The 15,872-nt window shown below is 46.9% G+C and overlaps 1 non-coding gene across 1 annotated transcript; it reads right to left on the bottom strand.

The window, feature by feature from the left end:
- Positions 1-206: 206 nt before the first annotated feature.
- Trnas-cga (transfer RNA serine (anticodon CGA)) lies at positions 207-280 on the bottom strand. Its single transcript has one exon. It is a non-coding gene; the product is annotated as a tRNA-Ser (tRNA).
- Positions 281-15,872: the final 15,592 nt, after the last annotated feature.

Genomic DNA, 15,872 nt, shown 5'->3' with positions numbered 1-15,872 from the left:
AAATAAAATTACTGTAGTAGTCATAGTGCTACTAAATCACAGCTTTGATATACAAGTGAAAAAGTTTATCATTATTATATTTTTCAACATTCTTCGTGTTGTATTACATTGCTTTACAAATAATATATAACAATCATTCCAGAATGAGATTTTCACTCTGCAGCGGAGTGTGCGCTGATATGAAACTTCCTGGCAGATTAAAACTGTGCGCCCGACCGAGACTCGAACTCGGGACCTTTGCCTTTCGCGGGCAAGTGCTCTACCACTGAGCTACCGAAGCACGACTCACGGCCGGTACTCACAGCTTTACTTCTGCCAGTACCTCGTCTCCTACCTTCCAAACTCTACAGAAGCTCTCCTGCGAACCTTGCAGAACTAGCACTCCTGAAAGAAAGGATATTGCAGTTTTAATCTGCCAGGAAGTTTCATATCAGCGCACACTCCGCTGCAGAGTGAAAATCTCATTCTGCAAACATCCCCCAGGCTGTGGCTAAGCCATGTCTCCGCAATATCCTTTCTTTCAGGAGTGCTAGTTCTGCAAGGTTCGCAGGAGAGCTTCTGTAAAGTTTGGAAGGTAGGAGACGAGGTACTGGCAGAAGTACAGCTGTGAGTACCGGCCGTGAGTCGTGCTTCGGTAGCTCAGTGGTAGAGCACTTGCCTGCGAAAGGCAAAGGTCCCGAGTTCGAGTCTCGGTCGGGCACACAGTTTTAATCTGCCAGGAAGTTTTAATATATATAACAATGTTCACCTGCAGATTATACTTATACCTAACAGTCGGGGTCATTTTTTTCCGTTTTATACAGATCTCCAAAGCATTATGTTTATTTTAAAGTAGTCCGCCCCAGTAGCTGAGTGGTCAGCGTGACGGATTGCCGTCCTCCGGGCCCGGGTTCGATTCCCGGCTGGGTCGGAGATTTTCTCCGCTCAGGGACTGGGTGTTGTGTTGTGTTCCTCATCATTTCATCCCCATCCGGCGTGCAGGTCGCCCAATGTGGCGCCGAATGTAATAAGACCTGCGCCAAGGCGGCCGGACCTGCCCCGCGAGGGGCATCCCGGCCAATGACGCCAAACGCTCATCATCATCATTTTAAAGTAGACACAATCGGCGACTATACTACCAGTATCAGAAACATGAGTAATGATTCTGTGCGATAGATATTTTCACTTTCATGTAGATGAATGAAGATTAAATTGTTGTTGTGTTGTTGTTGTTGCTATGGTCCTCAGCCCGAAGGGTGATCTGATGCAGCTCTCCAGGCTACTCTACCCTGTGCTGACCTCTACATATCTGAATAAATTCCGTTTGAACCTTCTTACTGTGTTATCTCTGGTCCCCCTCGACAATTTTTATTCCACACACTTCCCTCCATTACTAAATTGATGATTCCTTAATGTCTCAGAATGTGTCCTATCAAATTATTCCTTCTTTATTTAAATTACACCACAAATTTCTTTTCTCTCCAGTTCCATTCTGTGCTTCCTCATTAATTACGTTATCCACCCATCTAATATTCAGCATTTTTCCGTAGCGCCGCTTTCAACAGCTTTCGTTCTCTTCTTCTCTGAACAGTTTATCATCCACGTTGTGCTTCGACACAAGACTACACTCCTGACAAATACCTGTAGAAGAGGACTCCTAACACTTAAATTTATATTCGTTGTTAACCTATTTCTCTTCTTCGGAAACGCTTTTCTTGGCATTGCCACTCTACTCGCGCGTTTTATATCCTCTCTACTTCGGCCATCATCAGTTATTTCAGTGCCCAATCAGCAAAACTCATCTGTTACTTCTAGTATCTCATTTCCTAACCTAATTCGCCCAGCAGTGCCTGAGTTAATTCGTCTACATTCCATTATCCTCGGTTTACTTTTGTTGATGTTCATCTCATGTCCTCCTTTCAAGACAATGTCCATTCCACTCAACTGCTCTTCCCTTTGTTGTTTCTGGTAGAACTTTACATTGTCATCTGCAAACCCCACTTTTTATATTTCTTCTCCCTAAACTTTAATTTCTGCACCAAATTTTTCTTTTGTTTCTTTGTAAATCTACAGAGGGTACCAGAGGAATTTCAGTCGTTATAAACATGTCGAAGTGTGATAAATCGCTAATTTACTGCGTTTCATAGTTCCAGATTCTATGTTTTTCAGGCGTTTTTTTTTCTTACTTTTGCGCACTAGGAAGTCCTGTCGCAATGCTGTAGCAGCGTATTTTCCGTAATACAGACATGTTAGTACGATCAGGTGCAGCACAAAACCTCAGAAATGGTGTTGGCTGTCCCTTCTTTTCCTACAACGGAATAGGAAAAAATTATGATATCTAAATAGTGACACTTATCTCAAACCAGCTAAATGGCCTTACAATTACGTCTTCCAAGCTTTAAGGTTCATTCGAGATATGCAATACAATTGTTAAGATGCCTATGAAACGCTTGTACCGAATCCACAATACTCTTGGACGCTACCTGTCTGCACCAGCGGTGTATTGAAATTCAGGTGGGGCTGGGAGATGACCCCAACAGTGACGGATGAAATGGCTGTACGAAGGTCAGGACGAAGCATCGCTTCCTTCAATTGGCCGTGGGTTTAGTGTTGTGATGGTGACTGGAATCGACAGGCGGACCACTAGTAAGACATCCCTGAATAAATAGCACTTCTATTCACGTTATGTACAGAGATGTGGTCGCCAATGGAGTGGTCTTTGGCTTCAGAATGACGTAGTGAGCCACAGAAACTCAGCAAGCCACCGTCAGCAGGACCGCCCGGGTATCGGCGTGTATAGGTGGCGTCACCCGCCGATGCCAGCAGTAGCTGTCAGGGACACAGACCAGAGCGTAGCGACAGGGCACCCAGCCAGCTACCATCCGGACTCGATTACATGGCTCGCTACGAAGTTGGATGCTGACTCAGCAGTGTGAAGATGTCAGGTAGCTTGCATACAATGTTCTGTTCAGACGGGTGCCTGTAGCTTCTGGAGCCCAAGTTCAGAGCAGATGACTCGCTGCATCGCCGTGTACTACGAAAGTCTTCATCTCAGAACTGGACTGGCGGCGTAGCTCGGCGTCATGTACACCCGCGGGTACTACCAGAGATCATCAGAAAGCAATGAAAGAGAGGGTATGAATGAAGTAGCATTTATGCAAATCAGGGCAGCTAGAATTTTCCTCTCGCCAGTACATTCACCCGGAAGCCAAAAAAAAAGACAGTGCAGTCGTTCGTCGCCGTAAAGGAATACCGACATCTCTTGGTCTGCTTCCCTCATTCACTCAGCTTTTCTGGATGCCCCGCCATAGATGAAAAGTGTTTCAACTTCATTTTTCAGAAGCGGTGGTGGGTGTATTTTGTAATGCCATTGTACTAAATAAGTATTCTTGCACTTTTAACATGTCTTCTTACTTCATGGAGCATCGTCACCGTAATAATGGCACCTCTCTCCCTATAACGACATTTTGCTACATTGGCGCCAGATATTTCAATGTTACAGACTAGGGCGTGGCGCAACAGCTCTCCCTCTGACAACGAAATCCAGCCTCTGGATTTGCACCCGATTACATATCTTGACAAAAAATATCTGAACCTATGTTGTACAAGTTGATATAATAATATAAAATGATTATAAGTTTTCTCCTCTCCCTCTTTCTCTAATTTAGCATCAACCACATGGTTCCATGGTTACTCCTTAACCTACCTTATCCCACATCGTCATCTAACCAACTAGTGAAACAAATTGCTAGAACTCTTCTTTCTCAACGAATCCCTGTAACCAACAATTTAATAGCGAAGAGTTTCACTCAGTTGTTTCTCACGCTGGCATTCCTCCTTGTTTATTAGGTGGCTTCTCATTTACTTCTCACTTCACAAATCATTATTCGCTACAGGCAACCCAATCCATTGGTAGTACATAAACTGGGAGTTCATGGATTGGGATGCTTCTCACCTGAGGTAGATGCAGGTCACACAAAGCAAAATGAGAACCGCAGCAGAACCACAAACTGAGGCACTCAAGGTTGTATTGTTATTGCGCTGCCTATTGCATTACCCAAGGAGACCTTTTCATAGGGCACCCACAAATATACATGACCATTCCCACAAAATGAAGAAACCGCAACGGTTGTTGGTTCAACAACTGTTGCGATTTTCTTCATTTTGTGAAATGTTTCACTACTGCCGAGCATGCTAAAACATTTGTTCAGTAGTAACACGTTCCTTCTACGAGGCTATAAACTTATACGATGAATGTAGGAGGTCTGGCTTTAAAGTGTTACTTAGATACATCTTGCTCTGGCTTAATGAGTTGGCTAATGATCTTTCTGGCCAATACAAAGGGGATTCTGTCATATTTATTATAGTTCTTTCACTGATGATAACTGGGAGACAGAACGGCGTGCTCACTATGTAACACGTTATACCATTGACCAGTATTCCACTACCTTGTAATTCCAAACTACTCACTTCCTTCCCTTGAGCTTTCTTTCTTCCTAACAGTTCACAACTATTACCCCTGAGTAAACACAGAACAAAACAGATCTGTCATCAGAATGTCCCTTTGACATCCTTCCTGGCAAAGAGCAGTCCAGATTTGAGTTGTTGGTTCCATAGCGCATCCACTACTTCATCCCCAAAGAGATGCAATATCATCAGAATTATCATACTCATTCTAGAGGTTCTGAGTGGTAATAAGTGGGGAAGAAATTTCCAAAATTAACAAAGTGCTATGTAACCTCACCGTAATAAGATGACATCATTGTCATATCAGAACAGACGGCTACTTCATTCATCCCAGTCCATTAGTACCTACTGGCATCATCTGAGTGCGTAAGGCACTACATGTACCTTCCATTAATCAGATTCCTTTTTCTTCCTCTTCTTCTTAACTTTAACTTTCCTCACTGGTAACAAAACTGTCACTTGTGGTGAAGTGTCTCAAATACCCTTGGCTTAAAAAGTCCTATGTGAAAAATAGAAGCTCTTGTCAGTAACTGTAATTTCAAATCCATAGGAGATGCCATTTCTATGACTTGCTATGGTCCTTGACACAGAATAAGAAACATTTTCGTTTTGCTCTTTGATGTGTTGAGGACCACCCTCATAATCCACTGACTGGTTTCATACTCAGGTAGCTTAACAGCAAGTCGTCCAATTTGTTCTTTCCATTCAGGCACTTTCGTATTCACTTTCTTCACCCATTTACACACATTCCGCAATGTGTTCGCAAGTTCTTTTCTTGATTCCCCATTTTTCCCAGCTTCAGGCTAAATCACTTTGAAATGTGACGCCATCTTTCTTCCATATGCCATCTCAGTACAGCAAAGGCCAACACTGTCAAGTACTTTAGAATTGCACAAACTTATGGCAAAAAGGCACATAAATTTCCCATTCATTTTGATGACTGTTTACGCTGCTCAATCAGCTTGGACATGAAGTTGGTGCCTACACTGTAATTATTGTGACAGGAATATTAAACTTTAATAACCAGTAGTTTATCATTGCATGTGCCACTATACTCGCTTATTGATTCAGGATTGCAAACCATTGCAATGTAATGTGAAGAGTATTGTGTGACGGTTAATAAATAGTGGTTACCCTATGATGTTAGGTTGAAAGGACCCATAATGTCCAACACCACCATTTCAAACTTCTTTGATGCCTCCAGTAATTTTTGCAGTGGTATTTGTTGATGACTGAGATCATAAAGTTGTGCACATAGTATGCAACTCCTCACATACTGGTCAACGTCCAGCCTTCTTGTCGTCCACCTGTGAGGCTCAGCTATTTGAGTCAGTTGACCTGTGCCTTCTGTGTCCTGCTAATGCTTGATCAATCTCTTTCTTCAACTCTTTGCCTTTCAAAGCTATGAGTACCACAATGCTTGGCATAAACTTCCTAATCCTACAAAACAGCTCATTGTGCATCACAAAGTGCAGCTGTGTACTAAATAACTGGCTGTCTGTGTCAGCAATATGCACCTCCTGCCACTGTGCTAAGCTTCCAACAGGCACTTCCACGATCCCAATATTTTTGCTCAAGCCATCAGCACTGCTGTTTCCTACCAATTTGTGTACTTCCACATCAGCGAATTCACTCGATCTTAGTGCTTAATGAGTTAATCAGCTTGAAGGATCTTTCTATCTTAATAATCACTTTAATACTGCATGGTCCGTTATATGAGGCTCTGAATTTCATATCATACAGGCAACAATAGAAATAGGTAATAACATATATATAACACTCAACTTCTATGTGGCTGAGTAATTCCGCTTAGCTTTATTCAGCTGCTTTGATGGATATGCCAGTGTGTGTTACTTGCCATTTATATCCTGACCCAGCATACATCCGGCTGCCTGGTTACTTGGCTACAGGGTAGGATGAATTTGTTTTCATACTTCTGTAAATTTAATTCTGGGCCTGCTACTAACGTCTCTTCCAGTTTCTTGAATGCAGTTTGGGAGCTGGTTGTCCACTGTGATTTCACACCTATTTTAACTGGTGAGTTAATGGTTCAACAATTTCAGGAAACTCCTTGACAATTTTCTATAGCAATTACATAGGCCTAAAAATGATTGATGTTGTTCTACTGTTTGTAACAGTAAGAAACCATGGAGAGCACATATCAGTCTTGAGCCAGTCTTCACACCATCTCAGCTGCTCAAATGACCTAGATAGTTTATCACTGTTGATGTGGAACAACACCTTCTGTACTTAATGTTGACTATGTCAAACACAACGTTTTAATCACTTCTTCTAGATGCTGTGCATGCTCCTCTGAATCTTTAGAAAACATAATAATATTGTCTAACAGGTCTAAATAGATTATGTCCAAATGAACATCACAATAAAGTACCACTTCTGTCATTTGGATGTGGGGTGAGAATGGTAGTAGTGAGTGGAATCGAACAGCAAACTAGTAGTAACACATTCCTGAATAAATTAGTTTTCTATTCATGTTAGTCACTGAGATGTGATCAGCGCTGAGGTGAAGGCTGTTGGCCCGGGATAATATTGTGAGCCGCTAAAGCTCAGGGAGCCACCTTTAGCTTGACTGTAATAAATGGCAACCATGTCCCAGCTTCTCCCCACCTCAGGCCTTGAAACTGGAATACAGCACAATGAAGGGTAGTACTTCAGCCATAGCCTCCAGCATGATCAATATCAAAGGCATGCACCCACCCTGCCTAGTGGCCAGTGACAATGCAATCCACATGGACCCAGACTGCAGTGACACGGTACCCAGGCAGCTGCTAGCCCATATGCAAACTAATATCTCATCAAGGAGGTGGACAACCTCATTAAGTAGTCACCCTGTAGGTCAGTCAGCAATCTGAAGACGCTGGATAACCTGTGTACTATTTTCTGCTCAGGCCACCTATAGATTCTGAAGCCTAAGTCACAAGGAGGTGACTGTTTGCGTTACACACACTGAAAACAGTTTCTGTCTTGAAATTAGAGGCTGACATTGATGGTGTAGATCTGCATCGTGTATATACCTGGATACTGTTGGAGAACATCTGAGCATGCTGAGGGACAGAGTCCAGATCAAGTACTACACTCCTGGAAATGGAAAAAAGAACACATTGACACCGGTGTGTCAGACCCACCATACTTGCTCCGGACACTGCGAGAGGGCTGTACAAGCAATGATCACACGCACGGCACAGCGGACACACCAGGAACCGCGGTGTTGGCCGTCGAATGGCGCTAGCTGCGCAGCATTTGTGCACCGCCGCCGTCAGTGTCAGCCAGTTTGCCGTGGCATACGGAGCTCCATCGCAGTCTTTAACACTGGTAGCATGCCGCGACAGCGTGGATGTGAAACCGTATGTGCAGTTGACGGACTTTGAGCGAGGGCGTATAGTGGGCATGCGGGAGGCCGGGTGGACGTACCGCCGAATTGCTCAACACGTGGGGCGTGAGGTCTCCACAGTACATCGGTGTTGTCGCCAGTGGTCGGCGGAAGGTGCACGTGCCCGTCGACCTGGGACCGGACCGCAGCGACGCACGGATGCACGCCAAACCCGTAGGATCCTACGCAGTGCCGTAGGGGACCGCACCGCCACTTCCCAGCAAATTAGGGACACTGTTGCTCCTGGGGTATCGGCGAGGACCATTCGCAACCGTCTCCATGAAGCTGGGCTACGGTCCCGCACACCGTTAGGCCGTCTTCCGCTCACGCCCCAACATCGTGCAGCCCGCCTCCAGTGGTGTCGCGACAGGCGTGAATGGAGGGACGAATGGAGACGTGTCGTCTTCAGCGATGAGAGTCGCTTCTGCCTTGGTGCCAATGATGGTCGTATGCGTGTTTGGCGCCGTGCAGGTGAGCGCCACAATCAGGACTGCATACGACCGAGGCACACAGGGCCAACACCCGGCATCATGGTGTGGGGAGCGATCTCCTACACTGGCCGTACACCACTGGTGATCGTCGAGGGGACACTGAATAGTGCACGGTACATCCAAACCGTCATCGAACCCATCGTTCTACCATTCCTAGACCGGCAAGGGAACTTGCTGTTCCAACAGGACAATGCACGTCCGTATGTATCCCGTGCCACCCAACGTGCTCTAGAAGGTGTAAGTCAACTACCCTGGCCAGCAAGATCTCCGGATCTGTCCCCCATTGAGCATGTTTGGGACTGGATGAAGCGTCGTCTCACGCGGTCTGCACGTCCAGCATGAACGCTGGTCCAACTGAGGCGCCAGGTGGAAATGGCATGGCAAGCCGTTCCACAGGACTACACCCAGCATCTCTACGATCGTCTCCATGGGAGAATAGCAGCCTGCATTGCTGCGAAAGGTGGATATACACTGTACTAGTGCCGACATTGTGCATGCTCTGTTGCCTGTGTCTATGTGCCTGTGGTTCTGTCAGTGTGATCATGTGATGTATCTGACCCCAGGAATGTGTCAATAAAGTTTCCCCTTCCTGGGACAATGAATTCACGGTGTTCTTATTTCAATTTCCAGGAGTGTATTTATGTGAACCAGGCAGGCGAGTGTTTACCTCTTGACGCCATTTTGGCCATGAAATGAAAACAAGTTAGCATGCTTACTCGCCTCTGTGAATACAACTGCTAGTTACTTCACTTGGCTTGCTTTTCTGTAAGGTTAAAAATGGCTCTGAGCACTATGGGACTTAACTGCTGAGGTCATCAGTCCCCTAGAACTTAGAACTACTTAAACCTAATTAACCCAAGGACATCACACACATCCATGCCCGAGGCAGGATTCGAACCTGTGACCGTAGCGGTCGCGCGGTTCCAGACTGTAGCGCCTAGAACCAATCGGCCACACCGGCCGGCTTTTCTATAAGGTTAGCTATACTGGACGTCCTGTCGCAAGCGAAAGATGTCTCAACTTCAATTTTGAGAAGGGGTGGCAGGCGTATTTTGCAGCATCAGTCTACTGAATAAGTACTCTTGCACTCTGAATCTGTGTTCTTACCTCATATTTTGAGGTCCCCATAATGACATGACCTCTCTCCCTATTATTAACGCGACTGCAGATTGATTCTCAAATGCCGGACGGGGTGGCCGAGCGGTTCTAGGCGCTACAGTCTGGAACCGCGCGACTGCTATGGTCGCAGGTTTGAATCCTGTCTCGGGCATGGATGTGTGTGATGTCCTTAGGTTAGTTAGGTTTAAGTAGTTCTAAGTTCTAGGGGACTGATGACCATAGCTGTTAAGTCCCATAGTGCTCAGAGCTAAGAGAATTAACAACTTATAACAATTACCGCACATTAGTGCAGGCGTCTGTATGTGATAGATATATGCTGCAGTGCCTCATATCGAGGGAAAATAAAAATAAAATAACCACAGCTTGAAATTTTGGGTGACGAATTTAATGAAATTCGGCATAAAGAACGAAATTGCACTTACAAAGAAAGAATTTATTTTGCAAATTATGGCATGTTTCAAACGCAGAAAATGCTTGTATCAGTTTGATGCAGAACCAGTAACGCCATTGTGTAATTAAATTACCCTGAGCAGCAATACAGTGCTTATGGCAACAGGGATGTCATTTATATCGACCTCCTCAGTCAATTCCACTCGAAAACGACCTATAACAACAGAGACAGGACAGCCTCTTTCTAAATGATCCAATTCATGGACTTCTTAAGGTTTAAATCGAGCTGTGACTTAACGTGGGTCAAAACACTTCTGTTATCAACTTTCAGGATCAACAGGGACGCATCTGTGAAGAGAAAGGTTGTCCACCGATCTGCAGTTCAGTGTTGATGTTGACGCGTCCACTGCGAACGTTACTCCTACGACTGCTGGCAAAAGGTGCACATGTACCGATCGACTACCACTCTCTACGTCACCTCTTAGTGCTTTCCTCAGCGTCTGCAGGTCAAATGTGCCTTGATTGGCTCAAAAACAGAACCAGAAAAAAATTTTTGTTACCTGCCGACTGACTGTAACTGGACAACGCTTATCCGCCAAGTGTAGCACAGCCTCAGTTGGCCTTGAGATATCACACAAATTTTTAATCATTGAATTTGACGATTTTCCGTCATAGACATACTCGTGTACTACACTCCTGGAAATTGAAATAAGAACACCGTGAATTCATTGTCCCAGGAAGGGGAAACTTTATTGACACATTCCTGGGGTCAGATACATCACATGATCACACTGACAGAACCACAGGCACATAGACACAGGCAACAGAGCATGCACAATGTCGGCACTAGTACAGTGTATATCCACCTTTCGCAGCAATGCAGGCTGCTATTCTCCCATGGAGACGATCGTAGAGATGCTGGATGTAGTCCTGTGGAACGGCTTGCCATGCCATTTCCACCTGGCGCCTCAGTTGGACCAGCGTTCGTGCTGGACGTGCAGACCGCGTGAGACGACGCTTCATCCAGTCCCAAACATGCTCAATGGGGGACAGATCCGGAGATCTTGCTGGCCAGGGTAGTTGACTTACACCTTCTACAGCACGTTGGGTGGCACGGGATACATGCGGACGTGCATTGTCCTGTTGGAACAGCAAGTTCCCTTGCCGGTCTAGGAATGGTAGAACGATGGGTTCGATGACGGTTTGGATGTACCGTGCACTATTCAGTGTCCCCTCGACGATCACCAGTGGTGTACGGCCAGTGTAGGAGATCGCTCCCCACACCATGATGCTGGGTGTTGGCCCTGTGTGCCTCGGTCGTATGCAGTCCTGATTGTGGCGCTCACCTGCACGGCGCCAAACACGCATACGACCATCATTGGCACCAAGGCAGAAGCGACTCTCATCGCTGAAGACGACACGTCTCCATTCGTCCCTCCATTCACGCCTGTCGCGACACCACTGGAGGCGGGCTGCACGATGTTGGGGCGTGAGCGGAAGACGGCCTAACGGTGTGCGGGACCGTAGCCCAGCTTCATGGAGACGGTTGCGAATGGTCCTCGCCGATACCCCAGGAGCAACAGTGTCCCTAATTTGCTGGGAAGTGGCGGTGCGGTCCCCTACGGCACTGCGTAGGATCCTACGGTCTTGGCGTGCATCCGTGCGTCGCTGCGATCCGGTCCCAGGTCGACGGGCACGTGCACCTTCCGCCGACCACTGGCGACAACATCGATGTACTGTGGAGACCTCACGCCCCACGTGTTGAGCAATTCGGCGGTACGTCCACCCGGCCTCCCGCATGCCCACTATACGCCCTCGCTCAAAGTCCGTCAACTGCACATACGGTTCACGTCCACGCTGTCGCGGCATGCTACCAGTGTTAAAGACTGCGATGGAGCTCCGTATGCCACGGCAAACTGGCTGACACTGACGGCGGCGGTGCACAAATGCTGCGCAGCTAGCGCCATTCGACGGCCAACACCGCGGTTCCTGGTGTGTCCGCTGTGCCGTGCGTGTGATCATTGCTTGTACAGCCCTCTCGCAGTGTCCGGAGCAAGTATGGTGGGTCTGACACACCGGTGTCAATGTGTTCTTTTTTCCATTTCCAGGAGTGTATATAACCATGTATCCGGATACCCATATACTACGACGAATTGACCACTAGACGTCACGAGAAGCGAACCAGACATTACAAAACGAGGCGGGAAGCACTGTGTTGTCAGCAGACACGCGGTAACAGCAGAACGGGTTGGCCGGGAGAGCTCAGTGACTTCGAATACGGATAAGTCATTGGATGTCACCCCGTCGGTGAGTTGATTATGAAGTGGAAACGCGAAGGGAAAACCAAAACTACATTGAGACCAGGCAGACCTTATGTACTGACGGGCAGGGACCGCCGAGCTCTGCGACAGCGTGTGCTGCCACGTACTGCCAGGAACTCCATATCAGCGAGCTCAGTAGTCATTAGACATCGCGAGAGAGCAGAATGTGGCGCTCCACAGAACTCACGAACTTCCAACATGGTCAGATGATTGGGTGTCACTTGTGTCATACGTCTGTACGCGAGACTTCCACACTCCTAAACATCCCTAGGTCCTTTGTTTCCGATGTGATAGTGAAGTGGAAACATGAAAGGACACGTACAGTACAAAATTGTACAGGCCGACATCGTCTGTTGACTGTCAGAGACTGCCGACAGTTGAAGAGGGTCGTAATGTGTAACAGGCAGACATCTATCCAGACCATCACACAGGAATTGCAGACTGCATCAGGATACACTGCAAGTAGTATGACAGTTAGGTGGAAGGTGAGAAAACTACGATTTGATGGTCGAGCGGCTGCTCATAAGCTACACATCACGCCGGTAAATGCCAAACGACGCCTCCCTTGGTGTAAGGAGCGTAATCATTCGATGACTGAACAGTGGAAGAACGTTGTGTGGAGTGACGAATCACGGTACACAATGTGGCGATCCGGGTAGCAGAGAGTGGGTACGGTGAATGTGCAGTGAACGTCATCTGAGAGCGTGTGTAGTGCCAACAGCAAAATTCAGAGGTGGTGGTGTAACGGTGTGGTCACGTTTTTCATGGAGGGGGCTTGCAACCCTTGTTGTTTTGCGTGGCACTATCACAGCACAGATCTACGTTGATGTTTCAAGCACCTTCTTGCTTCCCACTGTAGAAAAGCAATTCGGGGATGGTGACTGCATCTTTCAACACGATCGAGCACCTGGTCATAACGCCCGGCCTGTGGCGGAGTGGTTACACGACAATAACATCCCTGTAATGAACTGGCCTCCACAGAGTCCTGACCTGAATCCTACAGAGCACCTTTTGGATGTTTTCGAGCGTCGACTTCATGCCAGGCCCCACTGACCGACATCGTTACCTCTCCTCAGTACAGCACTTCCTGAAGAATAGGCTGCCATTCCCCAAGAAAACTTTCAGCACCTGATTGAACGTATGCCTGCGACAGTGGACGCTGTCATCAAGGCTAAGGGTGGGCCGACACCATACTGAATTCCAGCATTACCGATGGAAGCCGCCACGAACTTGTGTGTCATTTTCAGTCAGGTGTCCGGATACTTTTGACCATATAGTGTATCACGTATCTCTATGAAGTCTCTGCGTGATACTGAGATACTCCTGTAGGCAGCAAGATCCTCAGAATAGCTGTGGGACCAGCTTGGATGTCAGTTCCGGCATAGTTCCAGTATTCAGGATATCAAGGTTCAGTTGCAGCTGTAGCCCTTCTTGTTTCAGGGGAGGATGGATCAGCTTTGTGACACCTATCTGCGAAAAACATCTTCTAACGTAGGCTCGCAACAGCAGAAGTTATAAAGCACACTCGAGTTTGCGACCAGTGACAGCGGCATAAACTCGCTGATGTCATTTCTCTCTGTTAGTGGTACTGCATCATATGAGGGAGTGTAATGCGCGCTGCTGAATCAATGCATGCATCAAGACCAGACGTGGTGCAACGTCATACACATAAGTGAGCCCACACTGCCAATTCCTTTGTTAATTTGACCAAGACACCAAGGAATTAATGGCATTTAGTTGCTAGTGAGCATTGACTTACATCAACAAGGAAAGTTGAAAAGCTGTGCTGGGCAGGGATTCGAACCAGAGTCTCCTGCTCACTAGGCAGATGTTGTGACCACCAAGCCATCCCGCCGGCTGCGGTGGCCGTGCGGTTCTGGCGCTGCAGTCTGGAACCGCGGGACTGCTACGGTCGCAGGTTCGAATCCTGCCTCGGGCATGGATGTGTGTGATGTCCTTAGGTTAGTTAGGTTTAATTAGTTCTAAGTTCTAGGGGACTGATGACCTAAGATGTTAAGTCCCATAGTGCTCAGAGCCATTTGAACCAAGCCATCCGGACACAGTGATCATCGCAAGTGCACGGACTACCCTAGCAAGTCTCCAGTAAGATCAAAATTCTCAGTTTGTCCACATACTATTAATGTAGTGTGCTGAAAATTATCCACATTACTCGCAGTGACTCGCCGATTCCCGTAAAGGTTCGAGCGAGGGATCATTGGCCAAGCTCACTTAATTAATTATATGTGCCGTCTGTTCTTTCGGACATGGCTAAAAGAAGAGACACAACATATAACATGTTTATCTGAACTGAGTTTTTAATCAATGAAGTAACATCACATAACCTCTTAACCCGTGAAGCTTCATTTCGTTTCTCCCTCCCCTTCTCAATGCTTCAATTTCAAGTATAGCGCAATAGGTCTCAAGAATGATAGCGCCACGGGCTTATTCCTTGAATAGTAAGTATTCGTCTTTGATGCGTCTCTTAGCTCTCGGACGATCTCGGTAAATCCCTTTCGATGTCTAGTCACTGAAGCAACATAAAAACAATAGAGGTATGAACATTTAGTATAGGACGTCTTGCTATACTGCATGAGCTGCACTTCAAAAGTGCTTATTTGCCAGACCGGTACTGTGCCTTCCAGGCCGTCATCAGTGATATCTGCTACAGAGGATGAACCACAAACGTATGCATACGTATGTCGATGACACGAGAACGTTTTGTACACATTGTGCCAAGGTTGGCACTACGTGTCTTTCGTAAGCGCTATGTTAAGTATGAAAGTGGAGCGAGTTGTTTGTTGCGCCTCGAGCCGGTATATAACGGCCATTTGGAAAGGCGGGAGGAGATGGTTCTTAGCCGTCAGCCGGGACAGGCGGCCGTGTTTTCTGTGGTTGGTTGTGGCGTGTGAAGTAGTAGCCGTGACGTGTGCAACGGAGTGCTCAGTTATACTGTATAGGCGCAGTGGTCGTCAAAGCGTCTGTCTACCAGAAACACCTTCCAACGCAGCGTCGTAGCAGCAGAAGCTGTAAGCATATTGGTGTTTGTGGCCAGTCGTAGCTACATAAGAAGGTATGTATCATTCTGTCTGTATTACAGTGTACTGCTGAATACTGTATAGCATACTGACAGATTACTGTACTCCGATTGAACAAGGATGGTTGTGATAAGCATACGCTTTTTCATGTCGAGTTAGATAATCGGTGATCACCGCCAGTGGTACGGATGCAGTGTTTTAAGCCGGTCTCTGACTAAGCCCGTTTTTGTTTATGTTCATATTATTGTTGACTTCAAATGGTTCAACTGGCTCTGAGCACTATGGGACTTAGCATCAGAGGTCATCAGTCCCCTACAACTTAGAACTACTTAAACTAACCAAAGGTTCAAATGGTTCAAATGGCTCTGAGCACCATGCGACTTAACTTCTGAGGTCATTAGTCGCCTAGAACTTAGAACTAATTAAACCTAACTAACCTAAGGACATCACACACATCCATGCCCGAGGCAGGATTCGAACCTGCGACCGTAGCAGTCCCGCGGTTCCGGACTGCGCGCCTAGAACCACTAGACCACCGCGGCCGGCAACTAACCTAAGGACATCACACACATCCATGCCCGAGGCAGGATTCGAACCTGCGACCGTAGCAGTCGCGCAGTTCCGGACTGAAGCGCCTAGAACCGCTTGGCCACCGCCGCCGGCTATTGTTGACTTCCGA

This window comes from Schistocerca cancellata, chromosome 2 (assembly GCF_023864275.1).
Source record: "Schistocerca cancellata isolate TAMUIC-IGC-003103 chromosome 2, iqSchCanc2.1, whole genome shotgun sequence".
Taxonomy (NCBI): domain Eukaryota; kingdom Metazoa; phylum Arthropoda; class Insecta; order Orthoptera; family Acrididae; genus Schistocerca; species Schistocerca cancellata.
This window is presented reverse-complemented; position numbering and strand designations above follow the sequence as displayed.